Here is a 20,872-nt window from a genome sequence, read left to right as displayed (position 1 = left end):
AAGCTGGGGAAGTTGTGTCAGACGTTTGGGTACCAAAGAACGTTTGCAAACTGAAACACTCACTTCCAGGTTTACAGCATTCAGGGGCAAAAAATGTTTGACTCGCAAGGCGTTCGGATCCAAGGTACGCCTTTATTGTCTAGCATTGAGTTGTGGCCCTTCCCCATTCCCATCTCTCTTCCTCCACCCCATACAATCATATATATTGTGGTTAGACATATTGATGAAAAGGATAAAACTCAGTTCCAGAGACTAATAAGCACCTCAAAAATCACACAAAAATTAGCCTCTGCAAGGACAATGAATGACACCATTATTCTTCATGTCACCACAGCAGAAATAAACAGAAGTGTGTTCCCCAAATTAGTATACTGAAATTCAAGACATTACTTCCCAAAGGGCCAAACTGTTAACCTGAGTCAGAGTGTGGTGGCCTCCTCAGGGAGCTAATTCAGTTTGTCATGAAATACCAGGAATTTCTTGATTATTGCCATTGTATTTTTATTGCCAGAAAGAAGGAACAGTGTTTGACTCCCAGGGCAGCATAAGTACAACCAACTGAAAAATAGGTAGTCCCTACTCGCAGGCTGAAGATTGTAATTATACAAAAAGGAAAAAGGGATGAGCAAAGAGGAAAAATACAGACATCTGTGCCCGTCCTTAAAGTCAAACAGATGGATTAAGAAATACATAAAATTCAAGTCAGACCCTCCTTTCTCTTTCAGATGTCCCAATAAATTCTGGAGAAAGCATTGTAACCTGAATTTCAGCATGCTGAATGAATGAATATCTGCATACAGAAATAAAATTCGGGGGGGGGGCACACAAGGAGAAAAGCGTTGTTAAAAGTGGAAAAGGTTTATTCTATCAAATTGAAAATCAGAAAATCAGGGAAAATTGAAATCAGATATGGAAGAAAAGAAATGACAGACAAAGTTTAGCTATTCAAAAGCTGGCTGATTAAAAACCCACCTATAGTGTGCCTTCTAGGCCACCTTTCCCGCTCTTGAACAAAACAATGAAAAATAGCTTTGTAGATGAGCATGTCCAAACCTTTTTCTTACCTAGTGTAATAGAAATTGGTCTCCCAAAGAGTGGATCAAAATGTCTTCTTTCGCTCATATGCGCCTCTGAGCATCCTTCAGGAAGAGACACCTTATATAGAGAGAATTCCAACCTATGCTCAAAGAGTGGTTACACCCACCCCAAAGCAATGTGCAATTGGTTCCCTGCCCCATGCTGATCTTCTCTGCCGTGATTGGAATCCCCACAGGCAGCATTTCAAGAATGAGTCCATGATGTGGCTACGACTAGCTATACTATCTCAGAAAACAATGATCTCTTGGGCCGATAGGGAGCAACAGGTTTGATTGCTACTTTCTCTTGTCGCTCCTTTTCCCGCACTCAAACCAGAAAAGGAGTTGGAAGGAAAGAGTAGAGGAGACCTGCTGGCCACGATCTGTTCAGCACATCCATGTCTTCCACCAACTGTGAGGTATAAAGCCTTCAGCATCCCCTTGTAGTCTCCTGAATCAATTATGTGCCTTTTTCAGGAAACATTACTCCATGATGCCTCTTCAGCAACAGACACACATTTCTCCTCTTCAAGCTGGATCACTAAGCAATGGCATAGACCAGGCATAGGCAAACTCCGGCCCTCCAGTTGTTTGGGACTACAACTCCCATCATCCCTAGCTAACAGGACCAGTGGTCAGGGATTATGGGAATTGTAGTCCCAAACATCTGGAGGGCCGGAGCTTGCCTATACCTGGCGTAGACTGCTGGGCCAGCCTCAGTTGGCCTCTTGGGAAATTATATGGCTCTGGGGAGAAATGCCCCTGAGCAGAGATAAAGGAAGACACAGGAACTCACTGAGCAGAAAGAACAGGACTTTGGACTAGTTGGCCCTTTAGGCTGATCCAGTGGGGCTTATTTTATGTTCTTAATGTTTCTGGGAAAGGCTAAAGATTGGATCTCCCAAATAAGGAAATGACATTCTCTTGTCGTTGCAACGATCAGACTGCCCCAGCTCCCATTTGTTACCTGAAAAACTGGCTCTTTACTTTTATGGAGGGATGTTACTAGAATGCCATAGCTTTTTCAGCATTCATCTTGATCCCAATCTTTGATTTGCACAAACACACATAGACGCACACACAACTGAACAAATGTCACCTCCTACCCTCAAGGTCTAGATGAAGCACAGGGAAGAAGCTGTAGCTCTCCAGACATCTCCAAAGGCTGAAACTCGGAATAAGTATACTTTATATTTCAGTGTATTAGACAAGGATTTTTTACTCAAAAATAATGTCAAAAAACTGTGATCATCCTATTCATGGATAAGTGGGGGGGGGGGGGAGTCGCATGCCGCCAGCCAGCTGGTTAGCAGGCGCACAACTCCCCAACATGTTGCTGTGGGAGGCGCACGCTCTAGAGAGCATTTTCTGCAGTGGCATGGGGGGAGCGGCTGCCCACTTTACCAACCCCCAGCAATGGCCCTGCTGGGGTGATGGCGCATGTGCAATTCCCCCTAAAAAAAGCTCAGCAAATTAGGGTATCCCTCCTCATTTTCATTAAATTTAGCCATAAAGGACAAGGCCCCTTGGCAGCCATGGCTCTCTGTGGCTCTTGGTGGTTGTTCTGCGCAGAAAAAAACAGGAAACGAAGTAAAGTTCAACAGAACATTTTCATGCTTTCCCTTTTTCTATCAGATTATATAACCCACTTCCTAGGAAATACCAAGGGAAAATCTGACAAGTGCTATGACAGCCTTGCTCAAATTGTAATCCTAATTCCCTCATTAGGAGATAAGAAAAAATAAGAAAAAAGGCAAAAAGAAGAAAAGAGCATAAAAAAGACATAAAAATCCAATTTTTTACTTGTTATTTTCATAACCCTTCTTCCTGACTTCCTCACATCTCCCTTTTTTGTGTTCCTTTTTACACAACCATATTCAGCAAATATCTTACCCTCTTTCAAATCTTGATCTATATTATAAATTTCAACCCAATGTGTCTCCAATTCTTCTTTTTATATACTTTTGTTTATATTTGACACAATGTAATCTAAAAATTTCTTTTTTTTCACCCTTGTCTTTTGAAACTTTTGTTACCTACTCCTTTTACCTATGTCACTGATGCCACATTGTCTTAATATCTTGCATCATTTTAATATTCCAACATTTTAACATTTTAACACTCCGATATTTTACAATGTTTTTGCAAATAGTCTTTAAACTTCTTCCAGTCCTCTTCCACTGACTCTTCTCCCAGGTCTCGAATTCTGCCAGTCATTTCTGCCAATTCCATGTATTCTATCAGTTGCATCTGCCATTCTTCCAGGGTGGGTAAATCTTGTGTCTTCCAGTACTTTGCAATGAGTATTCTTGCTGCTGTTGTCGCATACATAAAAAAGGTTCTGTCCTTCTTTGGCACCATTTGGCCGACAATGCCCAGGAGGAAGGCCTCTGGTTTCTTAAGGAAGGTATATTTAAATACCTTTTTTAGTTCATTATAGATCATCTCCCAGAAGGCCTTAACCTTTGGGCATGTCCACCAAAGGTGAAAGAATGTTTCTTCAGTTTCCTTACATTTCCAACATTTATTATCAGGCAAATGATATACTTTTGCAAGCTTGACTGTGGTCATGTACCACCTATATATCATTTTCATAATATTTTCTTTTAAGGCATTGCATGCCGTGAACTACTGATCTGGCTGGCTAGGCGGGTGTCCCCTTCCTCCCTCACCGCTCCATGTGCGTCCCTCCCGAAGCTGCGCGCTCGGTGGAAGAGGACGACCATCCCAGATAGAAGGAGTGTACCGTTCTTCGGTCAAGGGTATACGATAGCTGCGCTCCCCTGCTAGAACCTCCAAACAAGGCTCTTAACTCTTTTCCAAGTCCCTTCTGCAAGTCTTCTTCATATTTATACATGCACTTTACTTTGTCTTCTCCTGATCTTGTTCTTATTTTCCTTCCTTTGATGCCGAAAAGTAGATCTCGGGGACATTCCCATCTAGCAATGTTTTTATTCCTTCTCGACAAGTCAGCCAAATCTCCATAGTTAAAACTGAAATTCAGAAGATATTTCCAGTCGTATTTCAAAGTTCCTCCAAGTCTGGCGGTCCCCACAACTCCAGTCTCCTCCTGACCCAAGTCCAGGTCCCAAAGGTCAACAAATCCCTGCATTAAGGGATCTATCCAACTTTCCTTCTTCAGTCCAAGTGGGGCTCCAATCCTCAAAGTCTGATTTTCTCTAAATTCAGTCTTAAAAGGCATCAACTTATAGTCATCAAATTGCATCTGTGAGGCTGCGGCTCTCTCCCTCTCCACTTGTGCAGCTTTAGGTTCCACTACAACCACTTTCTCCCCTGCCTTCTCCACAATTTGCCATGTCAAAATAGATCCCTGTATCAATTCCTGAGTAATTTCTGTATTAATATTAACTTTTTGTCCCAAATTAGTCACTTTTTGTTCCAAGTTATCAATTTTTATAGTCCTCGCATCCATCTTCTTATGGAGCTGTTCCAGTGAATCATTAATCTTACATAATGTAACCACTAAGGCTTCTTCTGTCAACATTCTTAACGGTCCAAGGTCAATCCCAGATTCTCACAGTTTTATCTTGCAGCTGGAAATTTCCCCAGCTCAGCTCATGTAACAATTTCAAAGGCTGCCTCTAGGGGGAAACAATTTCTATTTGTATCAATCCTTTTAAGCACAGTTCAAACAATAAAGTTAGTTTCAATTTTCAATTACTTTTACTCCTTTTTAAACGCAGAAGGAGACAATGGAAACAATGTATTTCTCTTCTTTAACTTACTGTCAACAAACGATCTATTCACAGTCAATGAGCATATCCAAAACTTCAGTCTTACTGGCAGCCCGTTTCCAGGCTCAGAGCGGTGATAATTTAACTTTCTTCACTCTCTCCTGCAGGCTTACACGATCTAAAATTTCCCCCCTCTTCTCCTGCTTCCAAGGGGGGGTTGATGATTTAGCCGCTGGAAGTTTAACCCTTTATGAAAGGCTTTCCAAGACTTTAGCTTGCAGCCTATTTGCTTCAGTCTATATACAAAAGGGGAAGGCGGACTTCCTGTTTGAAACCTCCCTGTTTCGGTGCCGAATTAAGACATTTAAAAGTCCAATTTTCCATTCTATTCATGGGTAGTGGTTTTAAGATCAAATTGTCCACTGGAAAAAGTCAGCGCTCTCCGGCAACAGCAATACGGCTTCACTCCGTGAAAGCAGCAGTCAATTCGAAGCACCGCGCCACTCACCCCACGTCGCTCCGGATCCCCGCGAGTAGGGGAGGCGCAAAAGGTGCCAGCCGAATCCCACATTCACAGGCTTCTTCCGCCTGTGATTTTTGGTGGGTCCCCGCCTTTGCCATGGCGGCCAGACCCTAATTTCCACGAAGCAAATTCCTCCCGATCAGAGGAGTTCAGCCATTACTGGAGGCGCTAACCCGGAAGTCTTCGAAGAAGAAATCCTACCCAGTTTCAATTTCTGAAATTGAACAATCATCAACAATGATGGAGTATGGGCCGAGACTAACACAGCTGCCCTCTTTTCATCTGCGATGTGAAAAGAACATTAGAAAATAAAACAGAAGCTCTAGTAGTACCATGTAGCACAATTTCCCCACGTGTGATGTCATTGGAACAAGAACTCATTGCCAGTCTATGGGTTTCAGCTTCAGTTTTGATGGGCTAAGGAGTGTGGCCAACACAGTTGCATTCTTTTCACCTGAAACTTTGTTTACTGTTATGGATATTCTGAATCATTACAGTGGTACCTCGGGTTACAGATGCTTCAGGTTACAGATGCCGCTATGTAGGAATGAAAAATCACGGGAGCCGAGAGAGGCAGGTGCAACATGAGGCGTCTGTCAGGGCGGGCCCTGGGAGCCTATTTTATTGAATATTGCAAGCATTGCCACAGGTGGGCCTGTGGCTGATTGGTTGATACATACACAAAGAAACTTGTGATTGGTTAACATAACTACTAAGGCGGGAATTACATGTGAGAGGTGGGGATTACATGTGATCATTTATCATTGATGGAGTAAAGGCTGGGAATCGGAGCTAGAACTAGACAGGCATGAAGCCTCCTAATTGAATTGTAACTAGAGATTAATATGGCACAAACAATATAACAATCAGGTTCTGTAGATATGGTCAGCTAGGCATGGAGAGCAGGTACAGTTTGTTTTCCATGAGCTTGGGATGTCTGTTACTAATGATTGATCATAGCATGTAACAATGTAATCAGGTTCTGTAGTTGTGATCAGCTAGGCGTGAAGAGTAGGTTCGTACAGTGTGTGCAAAGCAGGGAAAAACCTACGAGCAAGACTTCTCAGAAAGCAAGAGAAAAGAGGAGCAAGGCTTCCCCAAAATGGAGCAGTTTTGTGCAGAAAGAGACTTCCCTTTATCTCCCCCTTTCTTTTCTTGTTTGCGAGGCATTCTGGGTAGATAAGGCAAAAATATTTCAGGATTAGTGGTGTGCCAACAAATGCCCAAAATAAGTTCGCCAGGGTCGATTGGACAAAAATATTTCGGGATACGTGGTTTGCCAACGCATGCCCAAAATAAGTCCGTCCAGGATCGATGGGAGAAGAATACTTCGGGATACGTGGTTTGCCAACGCATGCCCAAAATAAGCCCGTCCACATCTCACCTTAGGTTTACTGTTGGTGTTGCCATTTCGCAAAGTAGGCAGCAAGGAGTTTATTAGGTGGTTGAGGGGGAGAGAGAAGCCGAGAGAAAAGACTTATGAGGCCAGGAACGCATTGAAGGAAGCAACATAACAAAATTAAGATGCATATAATGACAAGGGCATATTAATGTGGTTGTAAGATTTTGCAAATGAGAGATTTGGCTTTAAATGGCTTTAGAATTATCAGTAATATTAAAACAACACATCATTCACTTGTTCACAGCCATAATGATGAAGCATCAGCAAATAATCTATAGCGCAATTTTGTAAAAGTCCATTATGTAGTCCACTCTGTTCTTTATTCAAAAGGTGAAGAGCTTCCGAAGTAAAATTCAGGGCTTTTTCTGCAGAACAAGCTAAAGAATTAACGTTCATACGATTCCATACAGCCAATCCAGGGACTCCTAAGAGAGAAACAACTAAAGAGATATATTCAGACCTACTGAAAAAGGAGACAAAAGCATCACAATCGTTAGTCAATTTCACAGAGCGGCGATATCAAGAGTGGGATAAAGGATCCAGAACACCAGGAATAACCTGGATTCCTTCTTTGGCCGCAGAAAATTTGGGTAAAATTAAGCCTGCGACTTTAGGAGGTAATTGGGTGGTCATAAGCACAATTTCACCAGGTAAAACAGTGTCTTTGGTTTTTTGATTAATTAAGTCGATGGTAAAATCAGAGCGTGTATCCTTTGAGATGGTTTTAATAGTGGAGACTAACGGCAGGGGGAGGCTCCCTATTTGTCCTGGCCCGGGAGTGGGGCCCCTAAGGAGTTTCCCGAACTCCTGCACTGATTTGCCCAATGATAGCCTTTACCGCACTTTGGGCATTTCTTGGAAGGTTTAGCCTTATTGGCATCACCATTCCTGTTTGGACCCCCGCCAGGGGCTCTGCATTGTTTAGCAAAATGACCTGGGCGATTGCAGTTGAAGCAGTTGCTATTCCCTCCAGCATTCCTGTCACATAGGAGGATTTGAGACCAGAATCAACAATGGCCCTTCTTAATTCTCGCATTACAGAATAGGGAAGGGTTTCGTACAACACCTGTTGCTGCGCAGTGCCTGGGTTAGTGTAGGAAATAGGGAAAGCTGATGGGGTTGAGCTGGAGACAGGGAAAGCTGATGGGGTTTCACCAGCCCACGCAGATTCTTCCTCTAAGGATAGGAGACCTTTTTGCCTGGCTTGAGAAAGTGCAACACGAACAGCTCCTGTGAAACAGGCAGGAGCAGAGGCAGGCAAGAGAGGGGTGGAAGGAGGGAGGGAAGAAAGAGGGGGGGAAGGAAGAGGGGGGGAAGTGGATGTGGGCTGAGACACAGCTTCTGAAGAAGCAGGTGCAGGCAAAGGAAACACAGGAGGGAGGGAAGGGGGGATGGGGGTGGGCTGAGGCATAGCTCCTGTATGAGCAGATGCAGGAGGGGGGGAGGGAGAATGGGTGTGGGCTGAGGCATAGCTCCTGTATGAGCAGACGCAAGAGGGGGGGAAGGGGGGTGGATGAGGTGGAAGCAGGCAAAGGAGGGAGGGATTGGCAGGATTGTGCAGGAGGCAAAAGCTTGGGGTAAGGAGGGGGATTGTCTGCAATAGTTAGAAGTGCAGGAGCCGTGGGAGACGCCTGAGAGGCCAGGGGCCCTAAGTTTGCCACGGCAACTGCGCATTTCTGCCAAGTTAGCAGACAATGAATAGGAGCCCTGGGTTCTGCAAAAAAAGTTTTTCCAATCTTTTGCCAAGCCTCTACCCCCAAGGAGCCTGCCTCAGGGTACCAGGGACATTGGAATGCGATCTCACCTAGCAATTGTTCAATTTCCTTTAAAGAAACATGAGCACCTGCACCTCTCTGTCTGACTAAATGAAGCAGTTCAGTAGCATGCACTTTCTGGGACTTTGTAAGCTCCCCCCCCCATAATCACGGTGTAGCCGGCTAAGACTTCTCCAGTCGAGTGAAGTATGAGGCTGCGTGAAGGGATCTGGCACGTCGTGGGTCACCAGATGTAGGAATGAAAAATCACGGGAGACGAGAGAGGCAGGTGCAACATGAGGCGTCTGTCAGGGCGGGCCCTGGGAGCCTATTTTATTGAATATTGCAAGCATTGCCACAGGTGGGCCTGTGGCTGATTGGTTGATACATACACAAAGAAACTTGTGATTGGTTAACATAACTACTAAGGCGGGAATTACATGTGAGAGGTGGGGATTACATGTGATCATTTATCATTGATGGAGTAAAGGCTGGGAATCGGAGCTAGAACTAGACAGGCATGAAGCCTCCTAATTGAATTGTAACTAGAGATTAATATGGCACAAACAATATAACAATCAGGTTCTGTAGATATGGTCAGCTAGGCATGGAGAGCAGGTACAGTTTGTTTTCCATGAGCTTGGGATGTCTGTTACTAATGATTGATCATAGCATGTAACAATGTAATCAGGTTCTGTAGTTGTGATCAGCTAGGCGTGAAGAGCAGGTTCGTACAGTGTGTGCAAAGCAGGGAAAAACCTACGAGCAAGACTTCTCAGAAAGCAAGAGAAAAGAGGAGCAAGGCTTCCCCAAAATGGAGCAGTTTTGTGCAGAAAGAGACTTCCCTTTACCGCTAACCCAGAAATAGTACCTCGGGTTAAGAACTTCGCTTCAGGATAAAAACAGAAATCACACGGCTGCGGCACCGCGGCAGGGGGAGGCCCCATTAGCTAAAGTGGTACCTCAGGTTAAGAACTGTTTCAAGTTAAGAACAGACCTCCAGAACGAATTAAGTTCTTAACGCGAGCTACCACTGTATTAGGAAGGACAGCCACACAACAGGCAAGACTGAGTGTCAAAACTTACCACTGAAAATTGCCTTATAACATTGAGATAAGTATAAAAGTTTCCTGCACTGTAAGATCACCCCCATCTGTAACTCTTACGAGAATTTCCTTTTTTTCTTCTTAGTGAAATTACATGTGAATATATTAATTTATTCTGGTCAAATTTGCTACTGTCTAATCAAATATTCTAGATTGTGATAAGCTAGGCTAAAAAGCTGTGATGACAGAAGCAACAGCAATATAATGACAGGAATTATTTCACAATGTCAAGTTAGTCTAGTTGCTGGATAAATTAAATCACAATGTTTCTGGAAGCACTCATAAGGAACTGTGTTCCAGTCACTGTTGAATATCTATCACAAAACACGATACTCTTTTAGAAAAAAACATTTCCTTACATGATAACTGCAAGGCAGTTTATTACTCCCCAAGAGTAATAAACAAACTTCCATTCTTTCAATATCATTCATTAATAAAAGCGGTATCCATACATCGACCTAACACTCACCACCATGAAAGTGGTTCAAGGCCCTAATTGCAATTTTCACAATTGGGAGGAATATTGTTGAATCTCAAAGAAACAAAAGAATAATTATCTTGTTCTACAATAGAGCAAATGGAGTTTAATCAAAGAAGAACCATGACAGACCTCAATTTGGCTCCACATTTTGGACCGCAGAAGTGGTATCAAGCTCTTGAGCATTGATCTAAATCTGCCACAATTCTCTACCCAGGGCAATTCACCTGCTCTGGGCTTCTGATCCACCCACTGTGAGTCGGAAGCTACTTTCAAGTATTGCACATCCATAGTCGTGTTTTCTTCTCAATCAGTCGATGGAATAAATCCAGTTGTGGTTCGAGGACCCGACCCCCGCGAAGTGAAATGAAGACTCAAGGACACGTGATATAATGTTGATGGGCTAGAAAAGGCCACAACTTTATTGATTACAGCAATGAAAAGGTATTGGCTTAGGCATTGGATCGAAACAAGTGGGTTTATTCACCAGTAGGTGGAGCCTGTTGATGCTAATCCAACTATAGGCTCACCCCTGCTGTCACCGAGAGTCGTGCCATGGCCTCCCGCCAAGCAGGCATCGGACGGAATACACGACCCCCAGATTCCTTTAACGGAATAGCCCTATAGATTGAAGGCATAGGCGATGGCCACACCTAGCACTTCGACACACCACAACACATTATTCCAATGCCTAACCTACCCACCAATACCACAAAAGTTGTGACGATTGCTACGAGGTAGGCGAAAAAACCAAAAAGCCTAATGCCAAATGGAAAAACTCCTACCAAGCCCCCCGGGCAACCAGGGCGACCAACCTAAGGTCCATAGCAAGGCCAATGACCTAAGCCCTAACTAAAATGGAGTGGAGGGTGGGTGAGTCGCGACGGGACGATGACGAGGAATGAGGCCAGGGAGAGGCTGGCGCTGCAGCAAAAGGCTGCTGAACACGCCCCCTCCATGGCACCTGGGTGGGTGGCCACGGGGGGGGGGGCATGAGCACCAGCCAGGTGAGCTGGAGGCAGGGGACCACGCCCCCTGCTGGGCAGTGCTCGGGCTCCCGCCCACAACCACTCCCCTCTCTTTCAGGGAGGAGAGTCTTTCTCACCTACAGGTCAATGAGGTCTTCTCCTTTGCTTATGTCTGAACCTGCATATTTCTGTCTGCCCTATCGGCCTGGAATTAGTAGAAGTTCTGGTTCTGACATATTCTTGAAGTGTTTGACCATTTACACCATATGAGTAAATGGGGTCAGCTATAGAAACGGAAACCTTATTTTGCTAATGCAAGTACGTGAAGTTTTCAGGAAGGATAAAGCATTAGGAGAGATTTCGGAGGGTTCCAGTTCCATTTTGGCCCACAGAGTTGAAGATGAGTTAATCTTGTGTGTCAACTGTTTTAATTGGAAAGCCTTGGAGTACAACTTATGATTTGGGTGGTGGATACAGCTTTTACCTCTAGAAATCATATCTTAATACAATAATAATGCATAGGAATACAGTATAAAAAACACAAAACAGATACTGAAAATAAGAACCAAAAATAAATGAACAATAAATAATCCCCCATCCCATGGGCTGGGCCTGGAAATCAGTGCAGTTGGACTGGGTGTAATATGACCGAAGAATCTTGCCCTGGACACCGAGTTCTGCACTAACTGAAGTTTCTGAATTGTCTTCAGAGCTCTAGTAGAACACCTTACAGTAATCTAACCTAGAGGTACCCAGAGCTTAGACAACAGTAGTTAGGCTGTCTGTGTCCAGATAGGCGTAGAGCTAGGCCATCATCTGAAGTCAATGGAAGGTACTCTGTGCCACTGATGCCACCTTAGCCTCAAGCGACAGCAAAGCATCCAGAGTTACCCCTAAGTAAAAGATATATGCCTCTTGGGTCTTCCAGTGAGTCTTTAATAACAAGGGGAAACATTCATGCTATAAGCACTGTATCCACTCCAGAGAATCAGGATTAGCCCTGATAAATATGGGTGGGTGAACACTTTCCCATGCATTGCATGATGTAATATGCCTGTCTGGAGTGAGTAAAAATATTCATGTGAGAATATAGACATCAGCTATACCATCAACCTGTTGGGTATAGAATGCATCCTTCCAGTAAAACAATACTATAATATTCAATACCAAGCTACTATAATATTCAATACCAATTAGCAATTAGACCTTCATATTTTTCTACTAATGATGCTTCATTTTCATCACCTACTAGGGAAAAAATAGGTTCCCAGCCTTTGTTCCAGGACATCCAGTAACAATTTTCCACGTATCATCATCCACCATAGCAGAATTCTCTCTATATAAGGTGTCTCTTCCAGAAGGATGCTCAGAGGCGCATACGAGCGAAAGAAGATATTTCGATCCACTCTTTGGGAGACCAATTTCTATTACACCGGGTAAGAAAAAGGTTTGGACATGCTCATCTGCGAAGCTATGTTCATTGTTTTGCTCAGGAGTGGGAAAGGTGGCCTAGAAGGCAAACTGCAGGCGGGTTTTAAATCAGCCAGCTTTTGAATAGCTAAACTTTGTCTGTCATTTCTTTTCTTCCATACTTGATTTCAGTTTCCCTCCATCTTTGATAGAATAAACCTTTTCCATGTTTAACAACACTTTTTTCCTTCTAACCCCCCCCCCCCGGAATTTTATTTCTGTATGCAGATATTCATTTTTGTGAATAAATATTTAACCTCTGTGTGACTCCTTCTCCTAAGTTCTAGTCATGGCAGCCATATTCTTTACCTGTGGTGGCTGAGCTGTGGATTGACTGCATCAATTCAGAGTACAGAAGGCTGATGAGATGACTGTATGTAATAGCCATGCTGAAATTTAGGTTACAATGCTTTCTCCGGAATTTAAATATTTCTATATGCAGAATTTGTTTAATTTATAGAGGAAGACTAAGTCATGTAAGTAACACCACCCCTGTACAAGGAAGCCCAGTATCCTTATATACAAATGTACATTTTGAGAAGGTATGAACAGCAGAATGTAGGAAGTGAAGCTCTACGTACAGGGAAATGAAGCTTCATTGGAAAAAGCTACATTCCTAGATTTAGGATAATTTTACAGTCATGAAAGGTGCCCATTTCAAAGGTGTTTACACATTATTTATCTAGAAATCTAGAAAGTAGATGCCAAGTCATCATTGGGATGTCTCAAAGAGAAAGCAGGGTCTGACTTGAATAAATTTTATGAATTTCTTAGTTCGTCTGTTTGACTTTAAGGATGGGCACAGAGGTCTGTTTTTTTCTTCTTCACTCATCCCTTTGTCCTTTTGTATCATTACAATCTGCAGCCGCGATTAGGGACTACCTTTTTTTCAGTTGGTTGTACTTATGCTGCCCTGGGAGTCAAACACTGTTCCATCTTTCTGGCAATAAAGATACATTGGCAATAAAAGCAATAAATTGCTATTATTTCATGACAACCTGAATCAGCTCCCTGAGGAGGCCACCACACTCTGACTCAGGTTAACAGTTTGGCACTTAGGGAATCTCAGTATGCTAATTTGGGGAACTCACTCCTGTTTATTTCTGCTGTGGTGACATGAAGAATAATGGTGTCATTCACTGTCTTTGCAGAGGCTAATTTTTGTGTGATTTTTGAGGTGCTTATTAGTCTCTGGAACTTAGTCTTATTCATTTCTTCAATCTGCCTGTCAACAAAACTATAGTTTCATGGTTTGTAATGGGGTGGAGGAAGAGAGATGGGAATGGGGAAGGGCCACAACTCAATGCTAGACAATAAAGGCGTACCTTGGATCCGAACGCCTTGCGAGTCAAACATTTTGGCTCCTGAATGCTGTAAACCTGGAAGTGATTGTTTCAGTTTGCAAACGTTCTTTGGAACCCAAACGTCTGACACAACTTCCCCAGCTTCCGATTGGCTGCAGGAGCTTCCTGCAGCCACTTGGAAGCTGTGCCTTGGATTCTGAACATTTTGGAAGTCAAACGGAGTTCTGGAAAGGATTCTGTTTGACTTCTGAGGTACCACAGTACTGAAGTAGATGGGGCAGTGTCTGACGGCAGTGTTGGGGAGCCTCATAACTACCTAATGAGGGAATTAGGATTTCAACTTGAGCAAGGCTGTCATAGCCCTTTTCAGATTTTCCCTTGATATTTCCTGGGAAGTGGGTTATATAATAAATCTGATGGAAAAAGGGAAAGCATGAAAATGCCCTGTTGAACTTTACACCATTTCCTATTTTTTCTGCGCAGAACAACCACCAAGAGCCACAGTGAGCCATGGCTGCCAAGGGGCCCTGTCCTTTATGGCTGCTCTTGGTTTTGCTCTCCTGGATGGTGCTGGGGACTGAAGCCTCCTCGGATTTCCAATCCTTCAAAGACGAGTATGTTGATTACCCGAAGACTGAAGTCAACGATTACTGCGAGTATTTAAGAAGCGAAAGAGGCCTGAAATACGGACAATCACACACTTTCATTCATGTCTCCGACCAGGATCTTAAAAACATCTGCACTGTTTCGGACATGCCAGTAACTGGTCCCATGTTGAGCTCATCTCCTGTTCCAACCACCATGTGTTTAAAATCTTATTTGAGATACCTCGCATTTGATCTTACTAGGGAAATTTCCCTTTCATGTGAGAATGGATACCCAACTGAATTAAGATTTTGAATGCCATTGTTGCACAAGCAGAATTCTGCTCAGGCAACAAACGTAAGCTACCATCCTCTCCGACACTCAGCAGCCCCCTACACTTTCCCCCTCCTGCACTGCATCCCTCTCAAGAAACCTCTCAAGGTAGTCCCCCAAGCTTCCAGGACAGGTCTGGGCAAAGACAAGAGGATTGCAAGAAGGAGGAGTTGGAGAAGTGCTTTTACATAAGCAAATATCTGTTTTACCTGCTCACAGTCACCATTGGATTGCCACCAGGATTCCTTCCTTCTTGAGGGTGAAAAGGCCACTCTGATCACTTTGGGCCTCCACTTTGTCCCACCGCTCATCTCCTACCTCACTTTTCATCATATATATGTATGATATCATTCCTTTTCTCATGATTCTTGCTGCTGTAGGATCAAGCAGTTATTTGTGGAATCCCTGGTTGCTTATTAAAACCCAGCCTCTTTTCTAACTCTTCCACCTTGTGTCTCAGATAAGCAGACAGCTTATATTCAGCTTTGTTCTTCCCCCCCTTTTTTTCTCTGTATCAATCTAGTTCTTTTAAAACTGACATGTCAATAAAATATGAACATTAAAAATCCATGAAACTGTCTGTGGCTTTCTGGTCCACTTCCATTTTTTCTCTCTCACAGCACTACCAGTTCCGTGCTTTGCTCATTCACCAAAATAATGTTTCCAAATTCCTTCCAAGTACCTGAATTTTAGATTTCAAGTTGTATTGGCTACTCTACTAAAAACCCCAAATTTCGGCACCTATAGAAGTCTCAGGTCCTCCTGCTCCCTACTTGTCAGGGATGTGGCTGAATTGAATGCCTGGGAAGAGTCTGACTCTGGAAAGGAAGGAATTGTGGGAATTTTTATATAATTTAGCAGAGTTTTAATTAATATCCTGTTTGAGTTTATGCAGCGACAAGTGGGTTGCTAACTTGCTTTAATCCTACCAATAATTATACCTTCCTGGTCGATAATCCCTTTCTGTCCCTCTTAAAGAAAACACACATGAATCTGAAGCATATTAACAGAAGCTACTTTAGTTTCAGATTCCTGCTGCATTACATAGTTGTTCCTGAAGGCAGGCTTAGGCTTAGGTTTTATAACAGATAAACTATATACAGTGGTTACATACACTTCAGGTTACATACGCTTCAGGTTACAGACTCTGCTAACCCAGAAATATTACCTCAGGTTAAGAATTTTGCTTCAGGATGAGAACAGAAATCTTGAGGTGGTGGTGCGGCGGCAGCAGGAGGCCCTATTAGCTAAAGTGATGCTTCAGGTTAAGAACAGTTTCAGCTTAAGAACGGACCTCCAGAACGAATTAAGTACTTAACCCGAGGTACCACTGTACTAGATAGTAGTGAATCATGGAAAGACTGCATCTGAGCAGTTACCAGTTAACACTCCTAGCAGCAACCAACTGACAAAACTGCCTGCCACATAGAGGCAGTTAGTTCTCTCAGAATGTTGGGCTTGACTGACAGCTTTATATCCCACAGGAATGCCAGTACAGAGGGAGCCAGAGTCCGACTCTGGAGAGGAGGGACTTCAGCCACAGGCAGAGCAGGAGTGAACCTTCTAGAAGTGTTATGTAGTGTAGTTGTTGATTGACTCCCCCTCTGCCTGGTTCCGGTGGTAGAACGCATGGCGGGCAGCAATCTTGGACGGCTTTGGTGCGTAGTGGTTGCGGAGCTTCTCTTGGATCGTGTCCCATGGTGTTGCCTGGACTGCTTCAGGCGCAACCAACGCTCGGGCCGTCTCAAACACCTCAGGACCACAGAGGCTGAGGAATAGGCCCCGCTTCCGATCCTTTGATACTGCTGTCAGCTCGTTGGCTTGGATGTAGCAGTCGAACCGAGCGAGGTAGGAGTCCCATGATTCAGAGGCTGGCGCAAACGGCGGTAGAGGCACAAGTGAAGCCATGATTCCGATGCCGGCGTGAAGGGCGATGGATGGAACACAGTGCTCTAGCCAGAACAGTCAGCTCTGAATTGGTTCTGCCCAGTGATTTCGCTCAGTGATTTCGCTCTGTGATTCAGCTCAGTGATTCAGCTCAGTTCAGAGGCTGGCCGCATCTGGCTGTGCTCTGATGTCCATCTATCCCATCCTCGTCGCCAGTGTTAAGTTGTGGGTTGACATAGCAGCCGGCACAGCGATTTCTTCAAGTAGCTCTTTATTATGGTAAGCTGGAATAGAACTGACTGCGAACAGCTCAGCCGGCCTGTATTTATAGGCAGCCGGCTGTCAACATTGTAACCACAACAGCCCAGAGTTCCCGCCTAAAATAACTGCCGCGGACCTGAGTGAAAACTATCTACAGACCTGAGTGAAAACTATATACAGTATCCCCCTGTTGGCCCAGGGTGAAACTACACTACATAACAAGAAGCTTCCAGAATCATCTAACACTTTCCAATTTATCCCCTCAGACTATAGAGCTGAATTCCATGTTAGGAAAAGGCTCATTCTATATCTGGAAACACTATTGCTTGGACTTATCAATCAATGCATTGAGTTCCAAAACATGGATGTGTACCGATAAATAAAAAAAGCAGCCATATTTACCTGAAGGAAATCTACTTTGCATTTTGTATTGGGAGCTAATTCTTGTCAGTGGCTTCTCAGAACAGTCACATGACTCACGAAACTAGCTTGAGGACCTGAACGGACTCCAATGTTTATTTTGCTACATTCACAGTGGGTGCCAAGATGTTCGGAAACCAAGGCGCAGCTTCCGATTGGCTTTGATTGCACAGGCGCACTGGAAACAATAGTGAAAGCCGCATTGGCTGTCCGGCTTCCAAAAAAAGTCCAAAAGCCGGAAGGCTCAATTCCGGGTTTCGGTCGTTTGGGAGCCAAAACGTACAAGTACAAAGGCATTTGAAAACCTTGGTACAACTGTACCATTTTGCTAATGCAAGCACATGAAGTTTTCAAGAAGGATAAAGCATTAGGAGAGATCTGTGAAGGTTTCAGTTCCATTTTGACCTGTTGAAGATGAGTTAATCACGTGTGTCAACTGTTTTAATTGGAAAGTCTTAAGATTTGGGGCACCAAGACCACCCCTTCTTGGTGGATACAGCTTTTACCTCTAGAAATAATATTTTAATAAAATAATCATGCATAATAATACAGTAGTAAGAAAACACAGAATATAAAATAAAAATGAGAACAAAAATAAATCAATAACCCCCATCCCATGACACAGTGTCATAGCTAGCACTTTAAGTTGGGTCTGGAAGTGACTGCAGTCAGGCCAGGATTGGTGTAATACGACCAAACAGTCTTGAACTGGCCACTGAGTTCTGCACTAACTGAAGTTTCTAAATTGTCTTCAGAGGCAGCCCTGAGGTGAGCGCCTTACAGTAATCTAACCTAGAGGTTGCGTAAGGTACAGGTAAAGGACCCCTGGATGGTTAAGTCCAGTCAAAGGCGGCTATGGGGTTTGCAACGCCCATCTTGCTTTCCGGCTGAGGGAGCTGGTATTTGTCCACAGACAGCATCTGGATTATGTGGCCAGCATGACTAAACCGCTTCTGGTGCAATGGAACACGGTGATGGAAACCAGAGCGCACAAAAACTCCATTTACCTTCCTACCTAACTCATCATGAACACCTCCCCTGTTCTCTTATAATGGCAATGGCACACACCTGAGAGGTGCCAGAATTGAGTTCCGGCGGGTTCCAGATGAAAAAAAGCCCTGTATTCATATACAATGTTTGATGAGTTTATGGTGAAACCGTGCAAATCAACAAGTATACACTCTTTCACACAAGCACTTGACAGCTTGCACCAGTGTTCATTATAATTTGTGAACAAATAACCTTCACAGAAGTCTGAGGCCTAATTAGGTAGTTTAACCTCCTGCTTCGTTTCAAGTAAAGGGTATTTCATCATGGTACAATACTTGACTAATTGATAGGACACCCATAACCACAAATACTTACCCTTTTACCGTGAGTTTCTTGGGTTTCTTTGCAAGGTTACCCTTCCGCTATTCATGCGATCTTCCTGCAGTAAATACCGTATTTTTCCATGTATAAGATGCCCCCCAGGTATAAGACGCCCCCTATTTTGGGGGACTAAATTTAATGAAAATAAGGAGGGGTGCCCAAATTTGTTGAGCTTTTTTTAGGGGGAATTGCACATGCGCCATCACCCCAGCAGGGCCATTGCTGGGGGTTGGCAAAGTGGGCAGCCGCTCCCCCTATGCCACTGCGGGAAATGCTCCCTAGAGCGCACGCCTCCCACAGCGGCATGGGGGGCGGGAGTTGTGAGCCTGCCAACCAGCTGGATGGCGGCACACAGCTCCCCCACCCCTACTTATCCATGTATAGGATGACCACAGTTTTTTTACATGATTTTTGAGTAAAATAAACCTCATCTAATACACGGAAAAATACAGCATATTTATTCCGAGTTTCAGCCTTTGGAGATGTCTGGAGAGCTACAGCTTCTTCCTTGTGCTTGATCAAGGCCTTGAGGGTAGGAGGTGACATTTGTTCAGTTGTGTGTCCATCTATGTGTGTTTGTGCAAATCAAAGATTGGGATCAAGATGAATGCTGAAAAAGCTATGGCATTCTAGTAACATCCCTCCATAAAAGTAAAGAGCCAGTTTTTCAGGTAACGAATGGAGTTGGTGCAGTCTGATCATTGCAACGACAAGGGAATGTCATTTCCTTATTTGGGAGATCCAATCTTTAGCCTTTCCCAGAAACATTAAGAACATAAAATAAGCCCCACTGGATCAGCCTAAAGGGCCAACTAGTCCAAAGTCCTATTCTTTCTGCTCAGTGAGTTCCTGTGTCTTCCTGTATCTCTGCTCAGGTGCATTTCTCCCCAGAGCCATATAATTTCCCAAGAGGCCAACTGAGGCTGGCCCAGCAGTCTACGCCAGGCATAGGCAAGTTCCGGCCCTCCAGATGTTTGGGACTACAATTCCCATTAGAAAATAAAACAGAAGCTCTAGTAGTACAATGTAGCACAATTTCCCCACGTGTGATGTCATTGGAACAAGAAGTCATAGCCAGTCTATGGGTTTCAGCTTCAGTTTTGATGGGCTAAGGAGTGTGGCCAACACAGTTGCATTCTTTTCACCTGAAACTTTGTTTACTGTTATGGATATTCTGAATCATTACAGTGGTACCTCGGGTTACAGATGCTTCAGGTTACAGATGCCGCTAACCCAGAAATAGTACCTCGGGTTAAGAACTTCGCTTCAGGATAAAAACAGAAATCACACGGCTGCGGCACCGCGGCAGGGGGAGGCCCCATTAGCTAAAGGGATACCTCAGGTTAAGAACTGTTTCAAGTTAAGAACAGACCTCCAGAACGAATTAAGTTCTTAACGTGAGCTACCACTGTATTAGGAAGGACAGCCACACAACAGGCAAGACTGAGTGTCAAAACTTACCACTGAAAATTGCCTTATAACATTGAGATAAGTATAAAAGTTTCCTGCACTGTAAGATCACCCCCATCTGTAACTCTTACGAGAATTTCCTTTTTTTCTTCTTAATGAAATTACATGTGAATATATTAATTTATTCTGGTCAAATTTGCTACTGTCTAATCAAGTATTCTAGATTGTGATAAGCTAGGCTAAAAAGCTGTGATGACAGAAGCAACAGCAATATAATGACAGGAATTATTTCACTAGTTAGTCTAGTTGCTGGATAAATTAAATCACAATGTTTCTGGAAGCACTCAGATAAGGAACTGTGTTCCAGTCACTGTTGAATATCTATCACAAAACACAATACTCTTTTAGAAAAAAAAATTTCCTTACATGATAACTGCAAGGCAGTTTATTACTACCCAAGAGTAATAAACAAACTTCCATTCTTTCAATATCATTCATTAATAAAAGCGGTATCCATACATCGACCTAACACTCACCACCATGAAGTGGTTCAAGGCCCTAATTGCAATTTTCACAATTGGGAGGAATATTGTTGAATCTCAAAGAAACAAAAGAATAATTATCTTGTTCTACAATAGAGCAAATGGAGTTTAATCAAAGAAGAACCATGACAGACCTCAATTTGGCTCCACATTTTGGACCGCAGAAGTGGTATCAAGCTCTTGAGCATTGATCTAAATCTGCCACAATTCTCTACCCAGGGCAATTCACCTGCTCTGGGCTTCTGATCCACCCACTGTGAGTCGGAAGCTACTTTCAAGTATTGCAC

Source organism: Podarcis liolepis, assembly GCF_965112155.1.
Source record: "Podarcis liolepis genome assembly, chromosome: 13".
NCBI classification, from domain to species: Eukaryota; Metazoa; Chordata; class Lepidosauria; order Squamata; family Lacertidae; genus Podarcis; species Podarcis liolepis.
The sequence above is the reverse complement of the archived record's forward strand: the minus strand, read 5'-3'. Positions refer to the sequence as shown.